At 36.0% G+C, this 9337-nt stretch overlaps 1 non-coding gene across 1 annotated transcript; it reads right to left on the bottom strand.

Moving 5' to 3' along the window:
- Window positions 1-2175: 2175 nt before the first annotated feature.
- On the bottom strand, window positions 2176-2282 carry LOC133820633 (small nucleolar RNA R71). Its single transcript, XR_009887037.1, has one exon. It is a non-coding gene; the product is annotated as a small nucleolar RNA R71 (small nucleolar RNA).
- Window positions 2283-9337: the final 7055 nt, after the last annotated feature.

Below are 9337 nucleotides of genomic sequence, written 5' to 3'. Positions count from 1 at the left end.
CAAGTTGCCTATCCGTCTCGGGATTGTAGGGTACCAAAGAAGATCTCTCCCAAGTTGTGTATCCGTCCTGGGATCGTAGGGTACCAAAGAGGATCACTCCCAAGTTGTCTATCCGTCTTGAGATTGTAGGGTACCAATGAGGATTATTCCCAAGTTGTCTATCCGTCTAAGGATCGTAGGGTACCAAAGATGATTATTCCCAAGTTGTCTATCTGTCTAAGGATCGTAGGGTACCAAATAGGGTCTCTCCCAAGCTGTGTATTTGTCTTAAAATTTTCAAATCCTGGATGGGGGGGGGGGGGCACATCAATGTTGGTTGATAAATGAGTTTTAGACTCATTTATCTATGTGTTTTTCAGGTAAAGTTTTAGGTGTTTTTTTTGTTCTATTTTACGCTGGTTTTTGTATGTTTTCAGGTGTCGAAGGGCTTAGGTGACTTAGGTGTGGAAACATGGTGGAAAAATCGACAAAATGACAAAAATTGGTGGAAACGGTGTTTCGGAGCACTTCCTGCAACTGCAGGAAGTGTGTCTTGCGGCTGCAACTCCAGAGAAGTTTTAGTTTTCTAGAGCATTCCTACAACCGCAGGATATGTCTACAAATGAGAAAAACACAGATTTTTAATTAAGGGTGTTTTGGTCCTTTCATGTTTAAAAAAATCGCTAATTAGGTTTAAATTACGATTAAGGAGAGAAAATGAGACACTTTTTTATATCTGGACTGGGAGAGGAGGCTACGGAGGCTTTGGATGAAGATTGGATTGATCATCTAGAGTTCTTTTCTTTTCTTTTTCTTTTAGTTTATGTTAATTTCATGTTTATGGATTTCTTAATGATAAACATGAACTAAATCTCTGTTTAGGTTTTCTAATTGACTCTCTTGAAACTCTATTATGATGTAATGCATTTATCTATTTCTTCTTCATCTGAAATCTATTCAATTTGTGTTTATTGTGTATGTGATTGATTGATCAACTTTTACATACGAATTACGAATTTGAATCAAAATCTGAAAATTGAGATTTGAATATGCTAAAATTGAATAGACATAGATTTCAATTTAGAACGAGAGTATCAAATTGGTTTATGTGATTTATGGCTGTATTCATTGCTTCCTATTGTTTGAATTGATCATAGAAATATAGGGAATTCACATTAGGTCGAGTTTTCTATTTCTTAATTCGAATAGTTAACACTTTTGCATGCCTATCATTTCAGTGAGAAGAGTTTCAGTAGTAATTGACTTAAAGACTAATAGAGTGGATAGTAGAGAAGATTAGGATTCCTAATTATTTTACAGTGAATTTAATCCTTGTGTTTTTGTTAGTATTTGATTTATGCAATTTTTATTTATTTATGTTTTCTTGTTTTAAAAATTCACAAATCTAGTTTTCCTTAGTCAAATAGAAACTAAAAATTAATTATTTGGTAATTGATAAATCAGTCTTCGTGGGAACGATATCGGTCTTACCAAAATAAACTACAAAAGCGATTACGTATACTTGCGTAGCCTTAATTTTCGCAACAAGTTTTTAGCGTCGTTGCCGGGTACTGATTTTTATTAATATCAATACAATTAATTTTTATTCTAATTTGGTTTTTCTGTGTTAATTGTTTCTAACTGTTGTGTTTGAGAATCTTAATTTCAAAAGCCAATTGGTATATGCGACGTCAAAGGACTGACAATCTTTTGCCTATTAATACTGAAATTGAGAGGACTTGCAGACAGAATAGAAAGCAAAAACGGGTAGCAGAGATGGCCCAACATCAGGGCAATGTGTTGAATGGGGATGCTGCTGAGCCAGCAGTTCGCCCACTCAGAGAATATGTACTTCCCGCTGTTATTGGAGTACAATCATGCATCCAACCGCCGACAGTTGCAGCCAATAATTTTGAAATGAAGCCGGCAATTTTGCAAATGGTCCAGTCTACTGTCCAGTTTGGTGGACTCCTTACTGAGGATCCCAATACACACATAGCCAATTTCCTGGAGCTGTGTGGAACTTTTAAATACAATGGGGTCACCGACGATGCTATTAGACTGAGATTGTTCCCATTCTCACTGCGGTATAGAGAAAAAATTTGGTTAAACTCTCTTCAAGCCAATTCAATCACTACATGGGAGGCATTAGCTCTGAAATTTCTTGTTAAATTTTTCCCTCCATCCAAGGCTGGAAAGTTAAGAGGGGAAATTAATAACTTCTCTCAATTTAATGGAGAGTCTCTTTATGATGCATGGGAGAGGTTTAAGGAACTTTTGAGGAAATGTCCTCATCATGGGATTGAAAAATGGATGCTAGTCCATAATTTTTACAACGGTTTGTGTGGGACGACTCGCACCATTATTGACGCTGCAGCAGGTGGTGCTTTCATGAGCAAGAGTGCTAATGAGGCCTATGAATTGCTTGAGGAAATGGCCATGAATAACTATCAGTGGCCTAGTGAACGAGATAGAAATAAGAAGGTAGCTGGTATGCACGAGATGGATGTTATTACCGCCCTCACTGCTCAAGTTGCATCATTGACCAAGCAACTACAACAAAATTCTATGGCCACTCAGGTCATGCAAATCCAAGCGGTATGTCATAATTGTGGTGGTCCTCACCCATTTGAGTAGTGCATGGTAGTTGAGATGAACAACTCCATTCTCATGGAGCAGGTGAATATGATGGGAAATTTCAATAGGCAAGTGAATAGTCCATTCTCCAACCCGTTCAATCAAGGGTGGAGAAATCAGCCTAATTTTGCATGGAGAAATAATCAGGGTCCTCAACAAATTCAGCAGCCTATGCTTCAAGCTCCACCTCAGGCACCGTTACAACCACCACCACTACCTGTTGCTCAAGAGAAGACAAATGAGTTACAAGCTACACTGTTAACTCTGACCAACTCTCAATCTCAATTTATGACAGAAACTCGCTCATCCATCAGGAATCTTGAGATGCAAGTTGGTCAATTGGCAAATATGTTACAAAGTAGGCCTCAAGGAAATTTTCCAAGTAATACAGAGGTGAATCCTAAAGAGAAGTGCAATGCAATCTCTTTGAAAAGTGGGAAGAAGTTGGAAGAGCCAGTCAAGAAGTCTATTCCTGCACCAAAAGTTGAAGTTGAGAATGAGGGTAAAGTAGAAGAAGAGGTTATTGAAGACCTTGAGAAGAATCAGTCACTAGTGAGTTATGAGCACCACATCAATATTCCATATCCTTAGCGACTTCAAAGAAGACACTTGACAAACAATTTTCGAAGTTTCTAGATATTTTTCGAAAACTTCACATTAACATACCTTTTGCCGAGGCACTTGAACAAATGCCAAGTTATGTGATGTTTATGAAGGAAATATTGTCAAAGAAAAAGAAGTTGGAGGATTATGAGACAGTGGTGCTTACTGAGGAGTGAAGTGCTATTTTGCAGAAGAAACTACCTCCCAAGCTTAAAGAACCGGGTAGTTTCGCGATTCCTTGCTCAATAGGAGATACTGTTATGACCAAGGCCTTATGTGATTTAGGGGCTAGTGTAAATTTGATGCCCTTATCTATTTTTCGAAAGCTGAAATTGGAGAAGCTCGCCCCACTACTATGTCCTTACAAATGGCAGACCGCTCTGTTAAGCAACCTCGTGGAGTAATTGAGGATGTCTTAGTTAAGGTTGGTAAATTTATCTTCCCTGCTGATTTTATTATTCTAGATATGGAGGAAGATGCAAACATTCCCATTATTTTGGAAAGACCATTTTTAGCCACAGGGAGAGCACAAATTGACGTACAAAAAGGGGAGTTGAAGCTGTGAGTGCAAAACGAAGAGGTAACATTTGATGTTTTTGTAGCAACTGATATTCCAACTTGTTGTAGGGTGGATGTGGTATGTAGTGGTGGTAGTAATTTGGAAACCACCAAGAGAAAAACCAATGCTAAATTTGGTAGTCGAGCAGTTCGTAATTGTTTGAAACAGTTCTATAGTGGAAAGGCTTGAAGGTTACATGAGCGGTGGAAGGCTCCGACAATTAGCAATGTAAAAAGACGAGTTTTTGCTTATGACACTATGGCTCTAAAGGATGAGCGGGGTGGACTTGACCCGAGTTGAAGTTCAATGAAGGAAGTGAGAGTCCAGCTGAAGACGTTAAATAAAGCGCCATTGGGAGGCATCCCAAGTTCATTTAAATTTATTTAAGTTCGTTAAGCTTTTAAGCTATTTTAGTTGAGACAATTTTTATTTTTTTTTAGTTATTTTTTGTTTAATTTTAATTTTCTTGTAAATATTGTTGATTCTGGAATCGTGAAATACGTGAAAAAATAGAAAAATGATGAAAAATAGAAAGAAAAAAAAGCGCAGAACCAATATGCCTTCAACCAAGCCTTCGCCACTCATTTTGGCATTGACAGTAGTGGATTTCCACCATATCCACAACAACCTAACATTGGGTATCCTCCACCTGAGGGGGATGACGAGGCAGGACCTTCATCATGAGTCGAGTCAGGTAAGTTTCCTTTCCTTAGCTTTTATTTAAATATTGGGGACAATGTTTTTGTTAAGTTTGGGGAAGAGGGATTTATGTTAGTTATTTGTGTCAGGTTAGTTTAGTCAAGTTTCTGTTTAGTTTGGTGTTTTGTTAAATTGTGTTTGGTTTTGTGTGTTAATTGTGTTGTGTGCTAGGGTATCTAGAGAGTGTGTTGAATCAAGATAACAATGATTAGCCGATGAGAATACGTGAATGGCTTATAATACAATTCGAGAAAACTATATTTGATTATAAAAAAAACAATCTGTGTGCTTGGTTTGACCACCTCTTTGGATTACTTTAATTCATTGTAAAATTGAATATTTGATCATGATTGGTAAATTCTTGCATTTAAATAAATTTACACTTGCTGAATTTTGAATGTGGAAAGAATGTATGAACAATTCTAGAACTTACTTGCTTACTATTTGAGGCGAAATCATAGACAATGCTTGTTTTGGAAAATGATTTAGGCGATTTTTTTGGAACGTTTGAGCCTTTCAAGCCATCCTTGATTAATTTATCCTTAGTTACCCTTTTTCGAGCCTAAAAGTATAACTTTTTATTGTTAACCACTTATTTTGAGCCTAATTGAATACTTAATTATTTTTTTAATTCCCTTGATTTATACCATGAGCATATAAACATATAAATGGGGATTGAATTGTAATGGGTGTTATAGTTTGATTTAGTTGTGACAATAGAAAAATAAAAGGAAAGATTGAGAGGAAAATTCGAAAAAGAAAAAGAAAAAAGAGATTGAAAATAAATTACACTTCTTATGTTTGTTCACATTGAGAAACATAAGTTTGGGGAAGTGTAGTTGAAGAAAAAAAGAAAGAAATGAGAGCAAAAAAAGATACAATTAGTGTGAATTCTTCTCAATCTTGGAAAATAAAGGGAAATTTTGGGTTGTTTGGATTACAAAGTGGATATCAGATGTGGTTTGTTTGGATTATATGCTTATGGTATATATGAGCCTAATGACTATTTTATCTACCATTACCTAAGCCTCTCAATACAAGCTTTAAAAGACCTTTTGATTCTTGAACATGCATTGATTTATATTAGTGGAGAATAATAAGTTAGCAAGCATATGTAAATTTGGGATTTGATGGATTGATGGTGAGAGTTCAGCATGTGTAAATTATTTTAAATATGTGCTATTTATTGTTCATGATTGAGTAGACAAAAATGATCAATGGGTTAGGGTGAATTGAAGAAGTGGTTGGATTGAAAATCTGGATTACTTGTCAAAAAAAAAAAAATCGAAAATTATATATGCTTGTCCTTCATTAATTTTGAGGCTTAAAAATTGTGGTTATCTTGATTCATTTATTTAGTGTCTGTATTTATTTGTTTAGTTTATCTTGAGTCTTGTTTTCTTTGCTCGAGGGCGAGCAAATGTTAAGTTTGGGGAAGTTTGATAAATGAGTTTTAGACTCATTTATCTATGTGTTTTTCAGGTAAAGTATTAGGTGTTTGTTTTGTTTTGTTCTATTTTACGCTGGTTTTTGTATGTTTTCAGGTGTCGAAGGGCTTAGGTGACTTAGGTGTGGAAACATGGTGGAAAAATCAACAAAATGACAAAAATTGGTGGAAAACGGTGTTTCGGAGCACTTCCTGCGACTGCAGGAAGTGTGTCTTGCGGCCGCAACTCCAGAGAAGTTTTTACATCTCTAGAGCATTCCTGCAACCGCAGGAATGACATCCTGCAACGGCAGGATATGTCTACAAATGAGAAAAATGCAGATTTTTAATTAAGGGTGTTTTGGTCCTTTCATGTTTAAAAAAATCGCTAATTAGGTTTAAATTACGATTAAGGAGGGAAAATGAGACGCTTTTTGATATCTGGACTGGGAGAGGAGGCTTTGGATGAAGATTGGATTGATCATCTAGAGTTCTTTTCTTTTCTTTTTCTTTTAGTTTATGTTAATTTCATGTTTATGGATTTCTTAATGATAAACATGAACTAAATTTCTATTTAGGTTTTCTAATTGACTCTCTTGCAACTCTATTATGATTTAATGCATTTATCTATTTCTTCTTCATTTGAAATCTATTCAATTTGTGTTTATTGTGTATGTGATTGATTGATCAACTTTTACATACAAATTAAGAATTTGAATCAAAATCTGAAAAGTGAGATTTGAATATGCTAAAATTGAATAGACATAGATTTCAATTTAGAACAAGAGTATCAAATTGGTTTATGTGATTTATGGCTGTATTCATTGCTTCCTATTGTTTGAATTGATCATAGAAATATAGGGAATTCACATTAGGTCGAGTTTTCTATTTCTTAATTCGAATAGTTAACACTTTTGCATGTCTATCAGTTCAGTGAGAAGAGTTTCAGTAGTAATTGAATTAAAGACTAATAGAGTGGATAGTAGAGAAGATTAGGATTCCTAATTATTTTACAGTGAATTTAATCCTTGTGTTTTTGTTAGTATTTGATTTATGCAATTTTTATTTATTTATGTTTTCTTGTTTTAAAAATTCACAAATATAGTTTTCATTAGTCAAATAGAAACTAAAAATTAATTATTTGGTAATTGATAAATCAGTCTCCGTGGGAACGATATCGGTCTTACCGAAATAAACTACAAAAGCGATTACGTATACTTGCGTAGCCTTAATTTTCGCAACATTGGTGCCCCTGGTAAGTATAAGGACGATCGCGGGGATGTGCTGTCTAAGAACAACTTTTCTCGATGTAGGGTGATAAAAAGGGAGTACCCCTTAGGCTGTCCCTAGTGTAGGGCACCGAGTCATAATACTTTGGTGGATCGTGAGTAAGTGTTATGTGTTAAAATGGGGCACTTTTTATTGGTGTTTTTAGTGGAATTTTCGTGTGTGGGAATAGAGCTTTTGAGGTTCTATGTCCTTAACATGTTATGTGTAATAGCCATTTAGGCTTTTTGTGTTGTAATATTTTATATATATATATATACATATTTAAGATTTTGACAACCTATGTCATGAGTAGGTTTTAATGTCGAGCGTCGGGAGTGTGTTCTACCCCGCATTTGTAGAGGTAGATTCAGATACTGATAGTAACGGTCAACAGGTTGTCAATATGGATGACGATTTTGGTGATAAGGTCCTAGATGCTTTGCCTATTAATCATGTTACGATGAAGATATTGAGGACCATGATATCTTTGAGTTGATAATACCTAGTGAAGAAGCCCCTGTGATGGGTTATATCTTGGTGCAACTGGTGGGTGAAGATAATGGGCCAAGTTTTCTTGTCGATCACAAGGTATTCTATGGGAAAATTCTGAAACCCAATTGATAGTTCCCCTTTTAGCTAAGATGAGATTAGCTTTTGGTATTCCTTGTAGTATTAAGATGAGGTTACCCAGGCTTGTCGAACGGGTCGATTAGGATACCCCTAGTTGGTGTGGTATGTACGAGTACACCTTTCATCAAGGCTTCAGGTTCCCTTTCCCTTTGTTTGTTTCAAAAGTACTTAACTGGTATTAGATAGCCCCTAGCTAGCTAATGCCTATTTCATGGAGAGTGCTTTTAGGCATTGAAAGGTTTACTGAGGTATTCGAGATGAGTGTTGAGTTAGTCGAGTTTCGTGCTCATTACACAGTGAGAGAACATGATAAAGATAATGGGAGATATAGTTTTGTGTCTCATAATGAAGATGAGTCCTTGGTTTGTGATATAAAATCCATTGACCGTGGGAGGAAGAAATACTATTGTTTCTTCCATGGAGAGTAAATGTTCACGCCTCGAGCCGATAGGTTTCCGACTAGTTGGCAGGTATTAGGCAGGTGTCGCGTGCTAGATTATTTTACCTATTTTTCTTGTGTCTTTTGTTTCCAACTCATTGAAATCCTAATGTTAGTGTTTTTCTTTTTTGTAGATAAATAATTGACAATACTTCTTGCTCTGTCATACGATAGTGACCAGAATTTGAAGAAAATTTTAGCAATCCCTAAAAAGCAATGAAGTTGGAAGAACTTGTTGAAGAAATCAAATTTGACTTCCAATTTTCTTTGGAGCAAAGTCGAGCGGCGGAGTGAAGGTAATCTTCTTATTGGACTGGATGGTCGAATTCCTATTTTTTTTTTGTTGAAGCGAGCTTTAGAATTGATTAGTATCAAGTTTATTCTTCTTAACCATCTGACAGAAGAAGAATGTAATCTAGCGGATAAGTATTTAAAAAAGATGTCATTCAAAATTCCTATCGGTCCTGATGCCTTGGCAAAAGCCAAGAAATCGCGCAATTAAGAAGAAAGGACAATCATCGGCCGTAGAGCCATCATTAAACCCTGTGCCCTTAAAGAGTACTGCTCCTTCAAAGGTCATCGAAGGAGGAGGATCGAGCAAGAGGCATAGGGTTGATTTTGATGAGAAGGAAGAAAATATATCCGTCATTATTACAAAGAATACTTGTGTGTATTCAAACCCTTTGTCTATTGAAGGATATGTTGAAGCCCTCTTGTGTCCCCGTGATGAGACTCGTTTGAAGGAAATGGGATTTGTCGAGTCATCCGATGATTTGGTGTCTGGAGCCTATCGGGTAAGCATCCTATTTTACTTATTTCATTTTTGTATGTTTTGTTTGCACTAACTCGTTTATTTTTACAGATGCTCTCTAATGCGAGTAAAGAATTAAACGAAGAGTTTGAAGAGGCAATTAAAGGATAAAGAGAGCGAACTGACTAAGGAGAAGAATAATTATGATTTATGTGCTCAACTAGAGTACATTACGGTGAAGGCCATGTGAAAAGCTCGTAAGGAATTATTGACACAGTTCAAAAAAGGCAAGTCTAAGGATTGGAAGGTAGACGAAGAGTTGGAACTCTACATTGGTATGTTTGA

The sequence above is a fragment of the Humulus lupulus genome, chromosome 2, assembly GCF_963169125.1.
Source record: "Humulus lupulus chromosome 2, drHumLupu1.1, whole genome shotgun sequence".
NCBI classification, from domain to species: domain Eukaryota; kingdom Viridiplantae; phylum Streptophyta; class Magnoliopsida; order Rosales; family Cannabaceae; genus Humulus; species Humulus lupulus.
This window is presented reverse-complemented; position numbering and strand designations above follow the sequence as displayed.